Consider the following 15,641-nt stretch of genomic DNA (forward strand, 5'->3'; position numbering starts at 1 on the left):
TTGAGAGCATGGTGAAGGCTGCAGCATCAGCACCACAAGCCTCTCCATGCTTTGTCCACCTTGTTTATCCTGGGTAGTTCAGAGACATGTGACTGCAGAAATGACTGGGAAGATACCATGTTCCAGGTAAGTACATGCAATTTCTTTTTCTTCTTTCCTGTGAGTATGTTTTCTTTTATTCTTTTAACACCTCTTGCTTTACTGTATATATATGTGTGTATATGCTAAATAGCCTCATTTTGTAGGTCTTTTGTGAATTACTCATGTCAAAATGTGAGTGCTGTGGTCAGTTGCTGTGCATGACGCTATTTTGTGCTTCTTTTCATTTGAAGGCTATAATTGTTGTCTTTGGTTATATTACCCTTGCTTCATTCAAATGGTCTTTTTTTTATATTTAACTAAACTTTATGTAGTCATTGCATTTCATGGCTTGGTACTCTTATTGAATTGTCTATAGTGGCTGTGCATTGGCATTTTGTAGGAAGAATAGCTCTCCATATAGGTGGTAATTTAAAACATCCTGAATAAATTAACAGGCTATTACGTATATGCCCATGTTATTTCACATTTCAAAGTAAACTTATATGTGTACATTTACTTTTAAAACTCTCCTAGAGAAACTACCCACATAAAGTTTCACCTGCTACTTTTTACAGTCATACAAGATATATTGTATGTGCATAGTTTTATGCACATATTGGCTGAGCAATTTTCAAAAGGGCCATTTCTGTGGGCAAAGCACTGTTTTAACCTGAAGGTAATTTCCAATGTAATTTTTGCAGGTAAAAAAAAGTGCTTTTCTCATGTTTATTGGTTGCCTGAAAATTGTCTTCCACAGCAAGCATACTTTTAGCTACACTGAAAGGAGGCATGCCATTCTCAGGGACATATTTAGTTCAGGGGAGGAGAAGAGTATGCAAAGGTTACATTTTCAAATCTATATGCATACTTTATAGGCAAAGTTCTACCTGCACAAAAAGCAGATGCAAGTGCCTGAGAAAACTGGTGCAAAAACTACAATTAAAAAGTATCAATGCAGGCAATTTGAAAATTGACCCCTTAGCCTTTCCACCAGTATCTGATAGAATGTCAAGGGCTAGTAAATGCTATGTTTCCATCTTCTTATTATATTGTAGTGTTATCCAATGCATTATAGTCAACAAATATTCTGTAGCCATTGTGAGCTTTTGTGATAACAGAACATTTTTCTTTCTCGCTTACAGAATGACATCCTTGTGCTCAAGATTGAGAAAGCAAGAGAACAATGGAAGTCTTTAATCTTTCATCTTCAAACAAAACAATCGCCACAAAATAAAGAATTAAGTGGACTGCTGTTATGCTGAAGTCACTCCTACTTTTTTTCCTGCAGAGTCACAGGAATAAACACAATTCTCATATATTCTTGTATGAGATGTTTTCTGTTTAATGACATCTGTGTAATTAATTCATGGATGCTATAGTGTGATAGTTGGTAGTGGTCACAAGGGTTAATAGAAACGTATGGTTGACTATAAAACTGTTGCTGAGTTTAGAAGGTATAGTTTAGTATTTTCTGCTGTTGGGAGTGCAATGATTGTCTGAGAAAGCCTTCAGTGGGACTGTAACATTGTGTCACAGGACTGTACAGTGTAATAGCAGTATTTGTATTAACTAAACTGTTGAGGATGCACATTCCACATAGAATCTTAAGTATTTCTCAGTATGTGAGAAGCTGCTAGTATACTTATATTATAAGTTTGCACTTTGCATGTATTTAGAAAACATACAGAATGTCAGTTAGGTATGACAGGTTGAGTGAAAGGAAGAGAGGAGGTAAAGGTGTGCATGTAAGCAAAAGTAGGTTAACATAATAAGAGAAGTAATGTATTATACATGTTGTAGATAAGATTCTAGCCAGAAGAGAAGTCCAAATCAATTTTAAAATATCAACTTTATTAAGTGCCATAGTTTGAAGCAGCTAAAATGATACTAGGTCAGGTTACAGGCAGCTGAGAACAACCAAATTCAACTCTATTCTTGATTGCAAGGGTTTTTATTTATAGGAACCATTTCTATTGAAACTTAGTACTGAACTCAATCCAACAGTTCATTACCCACTGCTAAGATTTAGTCCATATCTGATCATGCTTGGTTGCTTCACCAGCATTCTACTGTAGATTTCAACTCCACCAAGAAGCCCTCTGCCATTAAATTGCCAATCACTGGGCTATTTCAGCAACCTCTTCTTAAACCTACAGGGTACCAATCCAGATTCTCAGGGTTAAGGCCATGTCCTGGGCTATCAGTGATATGAGGCTGACTTAGATCAGCAGGGCATCAGCCTTTGAATGGGCAGACTCCAGTTCAAGGCCTGCCTCTAGGGATAACATCCGGATACCCTCCATAGGCCCTTCCTGGGTTTCAGAGCTCTATTTTGAGTGGTTACTTTAGCATGTCTCCATTCCTCCTAAACAACCAAAGAACCACAAGTGTGGGTAAAAAATCACACACTCTTAAAGAACCCACATCATACTATTCATCCTGAAAATTTTATCGATGGCAGTCCACAGTAATTGGTCAAAAGTGTGTCCCTGCTCAACAAAGTACCTCTACTTCAGCAATAATATCATCTATTAAAGAACACTGGCATGTTTTGGGCCCTACATGATGTTTTTAATGAATTTCCATTGATTGCTACCACTCGAGGTTTTAACATTCAAAACAAGGTGGGGCACGTGAGTTTGACTAATAGGACTTCCATTTTTGAAAAAAAGGGGACTCTGCTGTGGACTCTGCTGTGTATGTGACAACACCATAGAGGGTGAATTTTGGGTTGACCCGGTTATGGGATATAATAGGAAGTGATCATTCATTACATTACATTCTGCACCGCTGTACAAGTGGTGTACATGGTTATCTGCCCTTGCCCAAAGGTGTAAGAGAGAGGTAAAGTTAAGGTTACTTGAACATCGTTCCAGGATAAATACTGGCACTCTTTCTGCCCCCATGGTAACTCATTGCATTGAGCAGGGACACACTTTTGACCAATTACTATGGACTGTCATCAATAAAATTGATAGCAGCCTTCCTTCTGGTGATACAGCAACACACCTCAATTACAGAGAACAATACTGGTTACTGGATTTACAAAGTAAAGACAGAGCATCCTGGGGGCATGAATGATCAACTTGATTGGTGGTCATCAGTATAAGTGAATGATTGTGGTTTGGTCACATGATACTAATTTTAAAAACAAGCGCCATGGTTTGGTCACATGGTACTAACTTTTAAAAATGAACGCTGTGGTGAGTGAGTTCAGTCCACCATGTTTGGTGACTGAGAGTGCAGCGCTTTGGAAAAGTTTGAGATGTTTGTGCTATTTGGTGAACTTTCACCCCTGATGAAGGATTTTGTCTGACACTTGGCCATGTCAGGAAAAAGGAGCAGCTAAATCATGTGCAGCTAAGTAATAGGAAAGCAATTATGAACAATGACTACATGAAAACAATGAATTTATGCATTAAGAACTGTCAACATATTTTTGAGGTTGGAGTTATGTTGGGACATTTTGAGTTCAGCACATTTTTCACGGCTATGATGTGATTATATTTAACATTGTTTGCGAGTAACACAATCAAAAGGGTAGATGGTGGTATGTTTATGATTATAATCAATTTATATGGGAAACCTGGATGGTACCTATACATTACTATTGTATATGAAACTACTACTGTTCTCCCTTAAAAATTTCATTCAAGAAATTTCATTTAAGATACTGAGGAGGTTTTTTCTCTTTGATATAAGATTTGAAAATAATTTTAAAAATTCTTAAAAAGCTCATTCCTCCAAGGGCAGGACTTGGTTTCCTTGACATACTACAATCCAGAGGTTTCCTGTGAAAATGCAAAGATATCATTCATGACAGTTAAAACCTGCTATAAAAACAGAGACATTTGGGATGGAGTTTAGCCTTGGAGGGCCAATGCCCTTGAGAACCTTAGTATACAGACACCAGCCAATTTTGGTTGAGCACTGGAGAGATTGCATTGAGAGAAGATTAACATTCATCATAAAAGTTAATAATGCATGTGTTATCAAAAAGGGGTATGTGAGAGAGAGAGAGAGAGAGAGAGAGAGAGAGCTCTATAGGAGGGCCACCTACAAGTTCGAGGTGAGGTGTTAGTGGTGGTTTAGGGTTTAGGGGCCAATTTGGCATGTAGAATGAGACATATGAACAGCACAGTACTCCTTGGTGAAGATTTAACATCATTTGGAGTGAGGAAAGTCTCACAAAGGTCAAAATTTCTACTATGTTCTTTCTCCCTAGCTTATGGACTCTATAACAGGTAACCTAATTTAACTAAAACTCACCCAAACTCCTCCCCCGATCCCACTCCTTTAAAAATTTGCATTTGCGCCATGTGCTGCTATACTTTTTACATACGATAACACATTAGCGCACTTGTTAATGCCATAACACATTTTAGTGCATGATCCGATAGTAAGATAGTAAATGATGGTAGGTAAAGTCCAAAATGGTACATCCAGTCCGTCCAGCAAGTTTTATTTTTCTAAATTTGTTTTATTATTTTTTTAAGGGTAGTAGCAACTGTTGATCCAGGCAGTAATACAAGGAAACTCTCATGTTACTTTTAGGTAGATACAGTATTCCCCTCAGCACAACTAAGAGAGCAGGCAGTGTGTATATTATTATTATTATGTTTGAAATACTGCTTATAGAGAACCCAGCTAAGTGGTTAATATGGTAAAAATATATATAATCAATACATTTCACAAATATTAAATATAGTATATAAACATCAAATAAATAGTAGCCGCATACTCTTGCTACTGTTTATTTGTTTGTTTATTTACTATTGTAATGCCTTTTTTGGGAGTGGTGATTCCCTTAGGGCACATATCTAATGTATTATCTTCTGGGGTTCTCCGACTAGTTAACTCCATCTCAAGCTAGACTCTTGATCCCTGGGGAGATTCATTTTACAGGAGGAGACTCTTGACTACTGCTCAGACAGTGATATCATTTCCCTTGTATGTGTTATTAGCTGTGGCATCTTCTGCCGGGAGGTACAGTGAAAGAACAGGCAGCACCAGGAACTGGGTGTTATATAACAATTTAATGATTATTTAAAGGCAAATTAAAGTCCATCTTTAAATGTGTGCAGTAACACTTGATAATTTGTACAGTTAGGGTGTTTCAATCTGGATAGGTGTCCTTTCCTTCAGCAAACTGGTTGAGCTTCCCATGGTGATATAAAGTGTGCACTTAAAGTTATCCCAGTGGCTTATCCAAGCTTCCTATGTCAGGGAGTCCCTTTCTATCATAGTAAAAACCCTTCCTGATAGTCCAGTGTCTTCCCAAACACCCATCCCTGTGTCCTGGTGCCATACTTGTGGAGATCCAGAGGGGTCTCCTTGATCTTCACACATTGTAGTTATTCTGCATTGATGACTCCTTGGGTTGCAAAAGTCTGAAAGTGGGGGCCTGCTGATCCTGCCAGGCTCCAAGTGAGGAGTGGTGGCCAAAAAGCCTCCTTACACACAAAAGAGATATACCTTCTTTTACAAAAACCTTCCTAGCCTGGACTTCTGCTATCATCATAGGTACTTGACACATTCATGGGGAGAATGGGCTCACTGGTCTTCAGCCTCTACACTATGGATCCAGCCAGTGAGATGACCTTCATCAAAGGAACAGAGAGAAATGTAGTCCCTTCTGTGGTAGAGTTCTTCCAGCCTTCAAACACCTTACACTGTCATGCCTGGTACAGGTGCTTGCCACATGCAGGGGGTGAATGGGTTCACTGGTCTTCAGTCAAGGAATGCTTCCAAAAGGATCAGGCTGAAATTACATCTTTTCTTCTAAAATGTATTGGATCCACTGGCAGGTTGTGTACAGCAACCCTCCTCCCTCCAAAAAGGGACACTGATAAGGCAGGGAGGCCTCACCAGGGAGGGACAAAAATCTACATCTTTCCTGTTCTGGGTCTGCTATTGAACTGACTCTAGCCACCCTTTAATCACAAAATGGCTGGTTATAAAGGATCATGAGCAACCAATTCCAGCTCTCCTAGGTGGAAAGAGGTTGAGAGGGATGAATAGCTAAAGATGATTAAGAAAAATAAAGAAATGGAACTAAGGCCTACAGTGATGGACTGGGAGTCCGGACACACTATGCTATAAGTCTCAAACCTAAACCCTCGCATATAGAAAGTAGTTTATATCATAAGAATTAAGGATCAGATTCTGTCAAACATCAAACTGTTAAAGGCCCACTTAAAAAGCCATGTCTTTGAAGCCTCTTAAACTTAAATAACTGTTCTGAGAGTGAAAATCAAAAGGTCATGTGTTCCAAAGATAGGGGCTTGTAGCTAAATGTGGAGAATTGTGTTTCTTCTAATCTAATAATAGAGGATACCAGCAATTCCTGTGTATAAGATGTATAAGGAACTAAAAGGTTTGGCATATCATTTGGGAGAATTCTACACAATGCACAATAATGCAAACAGGGAATCTTAAATTTTATTCTTCTTAGAATTGGGAGCCACTGTAACTGTTACAGAACAGGGCTCACATGGTCAGATTTATTTTAGCCCATAAACCAATTTCCCTGTGGTGTTCTGTAAAAGTTGTAAGCGTTTGGTCTGGGTAAGTGGGAAACCCTGATATAGCAAATCACAAGAGTCAAGGTGTGATAAAACAAAGGAGTGGCTCACTAGGAAAGATTGTAAATAGCATAAATATTGGACTGTGTAATCTAGACTGCTTTTCAGCGGATTAGATAAACTCAGAATAAGTACTTGCCAAGAAATATTTTTGTCATTGATAATCTTAACTGTTAAAAATTCTTTAGAAGGAAAACAATGGAACTAGGAGTCATGAAATGAAACTCCAGGGGGGACGACTCAGAACCAACTCAGGAAATATTTCTTCATGGAGAGAGTGCTGGACTTTTGGAATGCCCTTCCAGAGGAGGTGGTGAAGAAGAAAAAAACAGTCAAAGAATTCAAAGGGGCATAGGATAAACACTGTGAATCTCTAAAGACTAGAAGTCATAAATGAGATAAGAGTGCAGGGGGGGGGGGGTAACTTGCTGTTACGGCAGTTACTACTCTTAGCAGAAGGCATGGAGATTACTACCCTTAACCAATATGCTTTGATGCTTGTAATGCAACTGCAACATTGTTCCCTGCTTAAACAGAAGGGGATAAGAAGAATTTGATTCAGAGGACCACCGAGGGCCCTGACTTCCATGGTCTGGAATTCTGTTATGCGGCAATAAGGGAAAAAGCACAGGACTGCTTCTATGGCCAAGCCCTAAAGGAAATGAAGAAAGTATGCATGGGGGTTACTACTTTACCAAATAAACCTTGATACTTTTGATACAATTCCGACATTGCTCTCTGGTTCAATGGCAGGGGAAAAGGGGACTTTTGCGGTGCAGAACTGATGAGCATGAGAGTAATCAGTTGCAGTGGTTCTACCCTTAATAGAAGCATAGGATTACTACCTTTAACCAATAAGCCTTGATGCTTTTGATGCAACTGCAACATTTCTCTCTGCTTCAAAGGAAGGAGTTGGGGGCTGAAAGGAAAAATAAATTTGGATTCAAGGACCACTAACATGAGCCATGACGTTTTTACGGCCTGGGGTTTTGATGCTCAGACATTAAGAAAAATCACAGGAATGTTTCTACAGCCAAGTCCATAAGCAAAGCATGTCATGCCAAACTGACTAATACATGGAGGTAACCTGCTCAGCGTGGCAGATATTACCATGAGAAACTTGCTGGGCAGACTGGATTAACCATCAGTCCTTTTCTGCTATCATTTCTATGTTTCTATGTTTCCATGTTAATAAATACCTTTTAAAAAGGAGGACTAAGGCAATGATAAAATATGTGGATCTAGATTTCATTTAGAATCAAGTTTGACTCTTAATGGCTGAATAAGTGAATATGGCAAAATTTGCCATTTAGACAGATAAATTGTGAGTTATCTGTTTAAATGGAACTTGAATATTGACATCCATTAGTACAGTGCATACCAAATGTACACAATGCTGTACAAAGATGCAATATGAATAGTCCCTACTCCTTGGAATTGCAATGTAATTAAGACAGAAAGACATGGCACACAAGAAAAAATAATAAGAAGTTTTGAATTAAGACTGTAAGGCCATGACTGAGGAGGTTTAAAGTAGGAAAGAACTACAGTAGGTGGGTAGTAGGTAGGTCTAAATAGCAGGAAACCTTAATTAAATAAAGTGCTAAAGAATCAGCAATTTACCTAATGTTATGGCTGCCAGCAGTGGCAAGCCGCGACCGGGGCTGACTGTCATGGCTGCCGGCCGCAGCAATCCACGGCCAGGATCAGGTACTCACCCACAGCATCGGGTGAGTCCAGAGGCTCCTGCAGGAGCAGGGAGCCCCCCTTCGGCATTCTTCCCACGGCCTTGGCCACTGCCTAGGCCGGCCGTGGAGCCCAGCGGGGCTGAGCTGACTCCTCCCACTTCCTGGCTGCCTTAGAGCTGCGCACATGGCTGAAGATAAGATTTAAAGGGGCCACAACAGGAAATGGTCGTGGCTCCCTTCTGTGACTCCTTCATCCTGGTATTTAAGGCAAGGTCTGCCCCTCAGACCTTGCCTTGGTATTGAGGCTTCTAGTTCCAGATTCTGCGCTGGTGTTCCTGGTTTCCGTTCCTGGTCTCCGTTCCTGGTTTTCATCCCGTTTCTATTCTCCTTCCTTGTTTGGACTGATTCTTGGCTTTCGACCCCTGGACCGGCTGTCGTTCTTCGTTTGGCTTGACCTTGGACTGGCTGTGGACCCTTCTCCTACCTTGCTTCCGGACTGGCTGCGGACCCTTCTCCTGGCTTGCTTCAGGACTGGCTGTGGATCCTTCTCCTGATTTGTTCCTGGACTGCCTGAGGACCCTTCTTCTGGCTTCGACCCTCGGAATGGCTTTCAACTACTCTTCGGCTTCGACTCCTGGACTGACTCGACCTGCTGGAGGCACCAGCCATCTGGAATCAATGACCTGCAGGAAGCGCCTGCATCCAGACCAATCTTCAGTCCTGAGGGAGTCTCCTATGTCCCAGCGGCCGGGTTCCTACAGGTTTTTCCTGGGGGAACCGCGAGTTTCCAGGGCGAAGTCTTTTACTCGACTGGCGAACCTTCAAGCCTTGCCCTCCTACTGTAAAGACCAGAGAGGGTTAACTTCCCCTTTGGCTGTGATAACCTTACCTCGGAACAGGGGTCCACTTCCGGAGTCATAACAGAATGCCAAGGCCATGGACCCGACAGAGGCTTCTGCTCGTCAGGCCATTCCCGGACTAGCCCAGAAAGTCAGGGAGCAGCAACAGATATTAGAATCTATGGCCGCCTCCCTGGAGCGACTCAACACCCGGCTGGATTCCATTGCTGCGGTCCAGACAGCAACTCCATCATTTCCGCCACCATCTGTAGGGCTGAGTAATGCCCATTCTATGATTCCTTTGCCTATTCCTCCATGTTATGCTGGTGAACCTCGTTCATGTCAAGGATTCCTCGACCAATGCGATATGCATTTTCAGCTACAAGCTTCTCTGTTTCCGGATGATCTAACCAAGACTACGTATATTTTATCTTTGTTGGAAGGCAAGGCACTAGCATGGGCTTCCCCCTACTGGAGACGATCAGATCCTATTCTACAAAATCTTCCTCAGCTCTTGAATCTGTTCCAAACAGTCTTTGATGATCCAGGGAAACAAGTTGTCTCTGGCTCCAAGCTTCTTCAACTCCGCCAAGGAGGTCATCCGCTAGCAGACTACACCATAGAGTTTAAAACTCTTGCATCAGAACTCCATTGGGAGGAGAACTGTCTCCGGACCATATTTTTGGAGGGATTGTCATCCAAAATTAAAGACAAAATGGCAGCCCGTGAGTTGCCTCACTCCTTGGATTCTTTGATTGACCTTGTCACCAGGATTGATCACCGTTTACAAGAAAGAGCTCGTGAAGGACACAGTACAGGTAGACACACAACTGTGTCTAGTTCTGTTCATTCCTCTCCCCCGGCAGCGCGATCTACATCCAACACAGAGAGGTCGGGCGAAGAACCTATGCAGTTGGGCCATGGACCTCTCTCTCTAGAAGAAAGGCAAAGGCAACATAAGGCAGGCCTCTGTTTATATTGTGTTGGAGTGGGTCATCTCATTGCATGTTGTCCTATGTGTCCGGGAAACTGCCAAGCCTAGGGTATATTGGAGGAGTAACCCTAGGCATCACTACTACTGCTCCTCCACTCGCATTACAAATAACCCTGCTTCTAGGAGATCACAAATTTTCTACATTGGCGTTAGAAGATTCTGGGGCTGGAGGAAGTTTCATCCCGCAAGATGTGGTGGATACGTTCTTGGAGGAGAAGTCCATTAATTGCTATTAATCAAGTTTACTTAGGGAATAGCCACTGCTATTAATTGCACCAGTAGCATGGGATCTTCTTAGTGTTTGGGTAATTGCCAGGTTCTTGTGGCCTGGTTTGGCCTCTTTTGGAAACAGGATGCTGGGCTTGATGGACCCTTGGTCTGACCCAGCTTGGCAATTTATTATGTTCTTACCCAGGTAGTACCCTTGGACTGTCTTATTGGTACTGACCTCAGCTTGCTCCTGACCTGCCTGCCTGCCTGCCGCCTACCTCACAGACCTCAGCTTGCTCCTGACCTGCCTGTCTGCCTGCCACCTGCCTCAATACCTCAGCCTGCCTTTGACCTCATCTGACCTCCGGTACCTGACCCCTGTTTTACTGAGCATTCCTTGGACTGACCTCTGGATCTTGACCTTTGCCTGCCTGACGTCTCCAGATTCTGGCTCTGTTCCTTGCCTTGTCATCACCAACTTTGTTCTGGTTCTCCTTGTTCCAACCAGTCTCCAACTTCAAATCAGATCGTACTCTCCCTGTGTCCGTGGGCACACCAGACTTTAATTCTCTCAGGAGATCCTGTGAGGCCCACCTAAGTCCAAGTGTCCCAGGTCCCTATGGGCTTCTCCTGGGGGGACCTCAGGCTTCCAGTGGGAAGCTCTTCACAGCCTCTGTCTCCTCCAGTGCTCTACCCCCTGGGGGCAGTTACCTCCTGTTCCCTTTCAGGAGGAGTTCCTTCACTGTCCCAGGACAAGGGTCCACCCCCGAGTGCAATAGGTTGCCAATGCCATGGACTCAGCAGAGTCTCCCACCTCCAGGGCCTTACCAGGACTGGCTGCCACAGTGAAACAACATTCTCAAGCTTTAGAGACGCTGGCCTCATCAGTAGAAGAACTACGCTCTCAATTACAAGATACAGCAATGGCCAACCCGGTGGGCCTCTCGGCCACTATGCTTCCCAAAGCAACTTTGGCACTTCCTGCACCCCTCAGGTATAATGGGGATCCATGCTCCTGTCATGGCTTCCTTAATCAGTGATTTATGTAGTTTGCTCTACAACCCTTGTTGTTTTTGAAGGAGATCACTAAAGTCACCTTCATTCTGTCCCACTTGGAAGGGAAGGCTCTGGCATGGGCCTCTCCCTTATGGGAACATTCTGACCCCATCCTCTCCAAACTATCTGACTTCATTGCTCTCTTCAAGCAGACCTTTGTAGACCCGGGTCTCATGGCTATTGCTAGTCATAACTTACTCCACCTTCGTCATGGGTCAAGGACCCTCTCCGAATACACAGTGGAGTTTTGGACGTTGGCCACAGAACCTGGGTGGCAAGAAGATTGTCTGCAAGCCATATTCCTAGATGGACTCTCCTGTGCTCTGAAAGATGAGCTCTCTGTCCGTGAGACTCCCACATCTCTAGAAAATGTGATCTCCCTTGCCGGGAAGATTGACCATCGTGTCCGGCAAAGACGCCTAGAATTATAGGCTCCACACCCTTCTCCAATACGCCCCACAGGTGTAGAACTTATGGAGGTGAATCATGGGCGATTGTCTCCGACCGAAAATCTCTGTCGGCGAAAGGAGGGGCTCTGCCTTTACTGTGGCACTTCTGGACATCGACTGCAGTTTTGCCCCGTCCGTCTGGGAAACTGCAATGCCTGAGCCCGGCGGGAGTCCTGAGCTTGGGCGCAACTGTTTCTGGCCCTCAGCTCTTGGTTCCTGTATCCCTGGGCATCAAGGCCCACACCTTTTTTCAACCACGCTCTCATCGATACCGGAGCGAGCGGTAGCTTCATTACGGATGACATCGTGAAACTCTTGAAAATACCTCTCCAACCCCTAGAGGTGAGTCTTCTTATTGCCTCCATCCAGGGGGAACATCTTCTAGGTCTCATTTTCCAGGTCTATCCGTCTCACTGTAGGTACCCTCCATGAGGAAGAGACATCTTTCTACGTTCTAAAACTCTCAACTCATCCGGTAATCCTGGGGCTAACTTGGCTCCAGGTCCACAAACCCCAGTTCGATTGGCAGTCCCTGCAGTTGGTAAAGTGGGGCCCAAAATGCCAAAAGACATGTCTGCACATGGTATTCCCTGTGATACCCGTCTTGAAATCAGTTACCCTTCCAGGTTTACCTCCGCAGTATTATGACTTTAGTGATGTGTTCTCTAAGCAGAAAGCGGATACCCTGCCTCCATTACGCAAGTTCAACTGTCCTATTGAACTTCTTCCGGGCATTATGCCTCCCAAAGGCAGAACCTATCCATTGTCCCAGCCTGAGACTCAGGCTATGTCGGAGTATATTAAAGAGAATCTAGAGAAAGGCTTTATTCATCCATCTGATTCCCCCGCAGGAGTGGGGTTCTTCTTCGTGAAGAAAAAGGATGGTGGACTATGTCCCTGTATTGATTACAGCGGTCTCAACATGATAACTCATAAGGATCGATACTCACTACCCCACATTACAAAACTGTTCGATCGCCTCGAAGGGGCACAAATATTTTCCAAGCTGGACCTGAGAGGTGCGTACAATTTGGTATGTATCCAACCTGATGACATTTGGAAGACAGTGTTTAATACCAGAGACGGCCACTATGAATATGTGGTAATGCCTTTTGGGCTATGTTATGCTCCAGCCATCTTTCAACGCCTCATGAATGAAATCTTCCGAGATCTCCTGTACAATTTCATAGTCGTATACCTTAACAACATTCTGATCTTCTCTAAGGACATAGAATCTCACTATGAACACTTCTGCATCGTCCTACAATGTCTGAGAGAGAATCATTTGTATACAAAACTGGAAAAATGTCTGAGTGGAATCGCTTACCATTTCTGGGGTACATCATCTCTGATCATGGATTCTCAATGGACCTGGAAAATCTTCAGGGAATCCGCGACTGGCCTCAACCAGTAGGCCTTCGGGCGTTGCAATTCTTTCTAGGCTTCACCAATTATTACCGAAGCTTCATTGCGAATTATTCCTCCATAGTTGCCCCACTCACTGCTATGAATAGAAAAGGGGCCAACACCCGAGTTTGTACGCCTAAAGCAATTACTGCCTTCCAGAGGATTAAAGAAGCCTTCAGATCCGGTCCCTGTCTCTTTCATCCGGATCCCAAGCATCAACGCCTCAGTGATTGGTGCCAGAGCTGTTCTGAGTCAACACTTACCCACGGGCAAGCTAATCCCCTGCTCGTTTACATGTCATAAGTATTTCCCATGGAACAACGTTACACCGTTGGTGACCGCGAACTCCTTGCGGTCAAACTAGAACTTCAAAGGTGGCACCCATGGCTGGAAGGGGAGCAACATAAGTTTACCTTCTTCACTGACCACAAGAACCTCAAACATCTCAAAGAGACTCAACTTTTGAACCCCCGTCAGGCCGGTGGGCCTTATTCTTCGAGAGGTTTAACTTTAACCTTTGCTTTCGTCCTGGTTCCAAGAACTTTCGCGCTGATGCGCTGTCCAGATCATTCGAGCCTGAAGACATCCTGGATGTTCCTAAGAACATAAGAATATAAGAACATGCCACACTGGGTCAGACCAAGGGTCCATCAAGCCCAGCATCTTGTTTCCAACAGTGGCCAATCCACGCCATAAGAACCTGGCAAGTACCCAAAAACTAAGTCTATTCCATGTTACCGTTGCTAGTAATAGTGGTGGTTATTATCTAAGTCAACTTAATAGCAGGTAATGGACTTCTCCTCCAAGAACTTATCCAATCCTTTTTTTAAACACAGCTATACTAACTGCACTAACCACATCTTCTGGCAACAAATTCCAGAGTTTAATTGTGCATTGAGTGAAAAAGAAATTTATCCGATTAGTTTAAAATGTACCACATGCTAACTTCATGGAGTGCCCCCTAGTCTTTCTATTATCTGAAAGAGTAAAAAACTGATTCACATCTACCCGTTCTAGACATCTCATGATTTTACCCACCTCTATCATATCCCCTCTCAGCCATCTCCTCTCCAAGCTGAAAAGGCCTAACCTCTTTAGTCTTTCCTCATAGGGGAGCTGTTCCATTCCCCTTTTCATTTTGGTAGCCCTTCTCTGTACCTTCTCCATCGCAATTATATCTTTTTTGAGATGTGGCGACCAGAATTGTACACAGTATTCAAGGTGCGGTCTCACCATGGAGTGATACAGAGGCATTATGACAGTTTCCGTTTTATTCACCATTCCCTTTCTAATAATTCCCAACATTCTGTTTGCTTTTTTGACTGCCGCAGCACACTGAACCGACAATTTCAATGTGTTATCCACTATGATGCTTAGATCTCTTTCTTGGGTTGTAGCACCTAATATGGAACTTAACATTGTGTAACTATAGCATGGGTTATTTTTCCCTATATGTATCACCTTGCACTTATCCACATTAAATTTCATCTGCCATTTGGATGCCCAATTTTCCAGTCTCACAAGGTCTTCCTGCAATTTATCACAATCTGCTTGTGATTTAACTACTCTGAACAATTTTGTATCATCTGCAAATTTGATTATCTGACTCGTCGTATTTCTTTCCAGATCATTTATAAATATATTGAAAAGTTAGTGTCCCAGTACAGATCCCTGAGGCACTCCACTGCCCACTCCCTTCCACTGAGAAAATTGTCCATTTAATCCTACTCTCTGTTTCCTGTCTTTTAGACAGTTTGCAATCCACGAAAGAACATCGCCACCTATCCCATGACGTTTTACGTTTCCTCGAAGCCTCTCATGAGGAACTTTGTCAAACGCCTTCTGAAAATCCAAGTATACTACATCTAATGGTTCACCTTTATCCACATGTTTATTAACTCCTTCAAAAAAGTGAAGCAGATTTGTGAGGCAAGACTTGCCTTGGGTAAAGCCATGCTGAGTTTGTTCCATTAAACCATGTCTTTCTATATGTTCTGTGATTCTGATGTTTAGAACACTTTCCACTATTTTTCCTGGCACTGAAGTCAGGCTAACTGGTCTGTAGTTTCCCGAATCGCCCCTGGAGCCATTTTTAAATATTGGAGTTACATTTGCTATCCTCTAGTCTTCAGGTACAATGGATGGTTTTAATGATAAGTTACAAATTTTTACTAATAGGTCTGAAATTTCATTTTTAGTTCCTTCAGAACTCTGGGGTGTATACCATCTGGTCCAGGTGATTTACTACTCTTCAGTTTGTCAATCAGGCCTACCACATCTTCTAGGTTCACCGTGATTTGATTCAGTCCATCTGGATCATTACCCATGAAAAC

General features: G+C 43.0%; 1 protein-coding gene across 1 annotated transcript in view; it reads left to right on the forward strand.

The window, feature by feature from the left end:
* Nucleotides 1-15,641, forward strand: part of SNTG1 (syntrophin gamma 1) — a 2,212,578-nt gene that overhangs the window by 1,139,249 nt on the left and 1,057,688 nt on the right. The gene's annotated exons all lie outside the window — the stretch shown is intronic.

Source organism: Rhinatrema bivittatum, chromosome 2 (genome assembly GCF_901001135.1).
Source record: "Rhinatrema bivittatum chromosome 2, aRhiBiv1.1, whole genome shotgun sequence".
NCBI lineage: Eukaryota > Metazoa > Chordata > Amphibia > Gymnophiona > Rhinatrematidae > Rhinatrema > Rhinatrema bivittatum.